Here is a 5291-nt window from a genome sequence, read left to right on the forward strand (position 1 = left end):
GCATCCAGCTGCCATCTACGTAGTCAGGATGTGAACTGATACACTTGATCCACGTATCCTAAGAGGAGAAGAGGTGGCACGGCAGAATTGCAGGAGGAAGCAACGGCGGACGTAGGGGCGTACGGGTGAACGGCGACTGGAGCTGATCCATCTCGTTAGTATTGCGCCGGCCGTACACGATAAGCATAATTTTTTTTCCAAAGCAACCGGATAAGACTCAAGAAGCTTGTTTAGATTTATGTCGGTAGCATATTGAACGGTAGTCTACATATTCATCGTATATCTCTGGGACTCTCCAAAATCTTCTTGACAGGTGCGTATATTTATTTGGACGCTTCGGGACTGCCATATAAATGTAACGTGTCAACCTAACTTCTTATGTACCATACTTACATTATAAATCATGACTCTCTAGATTAATCATAACCTTAAATTTTAGATCTAACTGTCTTAATTATTCTGATGATGTGGATTAACATGGAGTCTTTAACGGTGCCTCCAATTAGTAAATATAAGATATAAGATAGCTCATGAGGAAATATGTGGTGTTTTATCTTTCAACCTTGTCATTTACTCCGGACAGACTTTCACCAATGGACTAGTGGCACATCCGCTTATCCAATAATTTTGCAAAAAGAGCTGGCAACGGGGTTCCCAGCCCCAATTAATTAACCTTCATTAATAATTCTCTTCACATGTTTTGCTCTGATTCATCAGTAAGCAACTTAACCTGCAAATAGACACTTCCCCATGGTGAATGTTGGAAGGCACCCGAGGATTTGGTTAGCCATGGCTTGTGTAAGCAAAGGTTGGGGGAGTGTCATCCATAATGAAACTAAAATGCATGTGTAAACAAAAGAAAAGAGGGATGATCTACCTTGCTGGTAGAGATGACGTCCTTCATGGGAGCCGCTCTTGAGAGTCTGGTTGGCGAGGTGGTTAGAATACCCACTATCATTCGTTGACAACAACAAACACCTCTCAAAATAATTTTATTTCTGTCTTTGAAAAATGAAAAGCTCTAGCACATGTTAATCCCTGCTTCCCTCTGCGAAGGGTCAATCTTTTACTTTTATGTTGAGTCACCATCCTTTCTTTGAGTACCTTCTTGAGAGCATAACTGTCATTCTTAGTATAATATGCTTGCCCTAAAATATGATCAGCTGTGGTATAACTTTGATGCTTTTATCTCTGACAATTTTACTTCTAGTCTTTCTATGAACTTCAGAGGTGTCTGGGCATTTATGTTTTGCTGTACAAATACAGGCAAGCGAGATACCACTTTATCATATCTTTCTATGAACATTGCAATCCTGCTTATAGAAGTGTTTCATGATGCTTGTTATTGGTTTGTTTGTATCTTTTTCATGATTGACACAGTTACTAGATGACTTTATTTGCATGTACCCTATTATGAATTGCTTAAGCGCTTACCATATCATGAGAATATTTACATCATATGAACAAATGTGTTCGTGAAAGTTCTTTTATCGCACTCAGTTGTTAACTGAATTGCTTGACGATAAGCAATAAGCTAAGCTTGGGGGGAGTTGATACGTCCAAAACGTATCTACTTTCCCCAACACTTTTGCTATTGTTTTGCCTCTAATTTGTGTATTTTGGATACAACTAACACGGACTAACGCTGTTTTCAGCAGAATTGTACTGGTGTCTCGTTTTTGTGCAGAAATTCGACTTTCAGGAAAAACCCTAGAAATAATCGCAATGGGCCTATTTTCACCGTGAAGATGAGAGGCCAAAAGGGCGAACCAAGGGGGCCCGTGGCCCCCAGACCACAGGCCGGCGCGGCCTGGAGGGGGGCGCGCCGCCCTATGGTCTGGGCGCCTCGGCGGCCCCCCGACACTCCCCTTTCGACTACAAAACCTCTTCGACCTAAAAACGCCAGGGGGTTCGACCATATTTCCAGAAGACATCCAGTACGCCGCCGCCATCGCGAAACTCCGCCTCGGGACCAGAAACTCCGTTCTGGCACTCCGCCGGGATGGGGAATTGGAGGGGATCATCGCCGTCATAACCACCGACGCCTCTCCATCGACCAGCCATGTTTCCCCCATCCATGTGTGAGTAATTCCCCCGCTGTAGGCTGAAGGGGATGGTAGGGATTGGATGAGATTGATCATGTAATAGTCATAAGATTGTTAGGGCATGGTACCTAGTATCCGTAGAAGTTACTTTTATGATATTGTTGCAACTTGTTATGCTTAATGCTTGTCACTAGGGCCCGAGTGCCATGATCTCAGATCTGAACATGTTATTGTTTCATCATGATATGCATTGTTTTATGATCTTACCTACAAGTTGTATACACACGTTGCTGTCCGAAACCCGAGGCCCCAAAGTGACAAGAATTGGGACAACCGGAGGGGAAGGCGGTGATGTGAGGATCACATGTGTTCACGGAGTGTTAATTCTTTGCTCCGGTACTCTATTAAAATGAGTACCTTAATTTCCAGTAGTTTCCCTAGAGGCCCGGCTGCCACCGGCTGGTAGGACAAAAGATGTTGTGCACGTTTCTCATTGCGAGCACGTACGACTATATACAGAACACATGCCTATGGATTGATTAGTACTTGGATACCGCTTTATTATTATCTGCAAATGCCCTACCATGATTGTTATATGAATTCTCTTATCCATGCAACGCCCGTTCATCCATCCCTGTGCCTACAGTATTTTAATTCTGCTGTTTACTATAATCACTACTCGCTGTCTTTATTTCACTCGCTCGTCGTTATTTCATTATTCCTATCACTATAAAACTGTTGCTACTGATAAACTCTTGCGAGCAAGTCTGTTTCCAGGTGTAGCTGAATTGACAACTCCGCTGTTAAGGCTTACAAGTATTCTTTGTCTCCCCTTGTGTCGAATCAATAAATTGGGTAATACTTCCCTCGAAGACTGTTGCGATCCCCTATACTTGTGGGTCATCAATACCGCAGAGCTCCAAGGTCCTTCACTTCAAATTCTTTTGCTAAATGATGCTTCAAATCACTGATTTCCTCAAAGTCATTGCCTGTTATCACAATATCATCAACATACACTATTAACACAGCAACTTTATCATCATCATCATGTTTGTAGAATAATGTATGGTCAGCGTTGCTCTGCTGGTAACCTCTTTTCAGCATGGCTTGCCTAAAACGGTCAAACCACATCCTTGGTGATTGTTTCAGACCATACAATGATCGACACAGCCGTAAGACCTTTCTAGAATTTTGCTTTAGTTCAAAACCAGGTGGAATGTCCATATACACTTCCTCGCGGAGATCACCATGAAGGAAGGAATTTTTAACATCCATCTGATAGATATTCCAATCAAGATTTGCAGCACAAGAAATGAGTGTCCTTATTGAATTCATCTTTGCTACAGGCGCAAATGTCTCCTTGATACGTCTCCAACGTATCGATAATTTCTTATGTTCCATGCTACATTATTGATGATATCTACATGTTTTATGCACATTATATGTCGTATTTACGCATTTTCTGGAACTAACCTATTAACAAGATGCCGAAGAGCCGATTCTTGTTTTCTCGCTGTTTTTGGTTTCGAAATCCTAGTAACTAAATATTCTCGGAATTGGACGAAATCAACGCCCGTGGTCCTATTTTTGCACGAAGCTTCCAGAAGTCCGAAGAGGAAACGAAGTGGGGCCACGAGGCGACGACACGCTAGGGCGGCGCGGCCTGGGCCTGGGCCGCGCCGGCCTGTGGTGTCGCCACCTCGTGTGGCCCCCTGACTTGCCCTTCCACCTACTTAAAGCCTCCGTCGCGAAACCCCTAGTACCGAGAGCCACGATACGGAAAACCTTACTAAGACGCCGCCGCCGCGAATCCCATCTCGGGGGATTCAGGAGATCGCCTCCGGCACCCTGCCGGAGAGGGGATTCATCTCCCGAAGGACTCTTCATCGCCATGATCGCCTCCGGAGTGATAAGTGAGTAGTTCACCCCTGGACTATGGGTCCATAGCAGTAGCTAGATGGTCGTCTTCTCCTAATTGTGCTTCATTGTTGGATCTTGTGAGCTGCCTAACATGATCAAGATCATCTATCTGTAATTCTATATGTTGTGTTTGTCGGGATCCGATGAATAGAGAATACCATGTTATGGTGATTATCAATCTATTGTTTATGTGTTGTTTATGATCTTGCATGCTCTCCGTTATTAGTAGAGGCTCTGGCCAAGTTTTTACTCTTAACTCCAAGAGGGAGTATTTATGCTCGATAGTGGGTTCATGCCTTCATTGATACCGGGACGTGTGACGTAAAGTTCTAAGGTTGTGATGTGCTGTTGCCACTAGGGATAAAACATTGATTCTATGTCTAAGGATGTAGTTGTCGATTACATTACGCACCATACTTAATGCAATTGTCTGTTGCTTTGCAACTTAATACTGAAAGGGGTTCGGATGATAACCTGAAGGTGGACTTTTTAGGCATAGATGCAGTTGGATGGCGGTCTATGTACTTTGTCGTAATGCCCTGATTAAATCTCACTATATTTATCATATCATGTATATGCATTGTTATGCCCTTTTCTATTTGTCAATTGCCCGACTGTAATTTGTTCACCCAACATGCTTTTATCTTATGGGAGAGACACCTCTAGTGAACTGTGGACCCCGGTCCTATTCTTTACATCGCATACAATCTCATCGCAATACTTGTTTTACTCGTTTTCTTGCAAACAATCATCTTCCACACAATACGGTTAATCCTTTGTTACAGCAAGCCGGTGAGATTGACAACCTCACTGTTTCGTTGGGGCAAAGTACTTTGGTTGTGTTGTGCAGGTTCCACGTTGGCGCCGGAATCCCCGGTGTTGCGCCGCATCACATTTCGCCACGATCAACCTTCAACGTGCTTCTTGGCTCCTCCTGGTTCGATTAAACCTTGGTTTCTTTCGAGGGAAAACTTGCCACCGTGCGCATCATACCTTCCTCTTGGGGTTCCCAACGGACGTGTACATCTACGCGCATCAAGCCTCGTTTTCCGGCGCCGTTGCCGGGAGATCAAGACACGCTGCAAGGGGAGTCTCCACTTCTCAATCTCTTTACTTTGTTTTTGTCTTGCTTTATTTTATTTACTACTTTGTTTGCTGCACCTAAACAAAACACAAAAAAATTAGTTGATAGTTTTACTTTATTTACTGTCTTTTTCTCTATATCAAAACACAAAAAAATTGGTTACTTGTCTTTACTTTATTTGCTTAGTTTATTTTACTACTGTTATAATGAGTAATCCTGAAGTTGAAGTTCGTTCTTTTAAG

Source organism: Lolium rigidum, chromosome 3 (assembly GCF_022539505.1).
Source record: "Lolium rigidum isolate FL_2022 chromosome 3, APGP_CSIRO_Lrig_0.1, whole genome shotgun sequence".
In the NCBI taxonomy this organism is placed as follows: Eukaryota; Viridiplantae; Streptophyta; class Magnoliopsida; order Poales; family Poaceae; genus Lolium; species Lolium rigidum.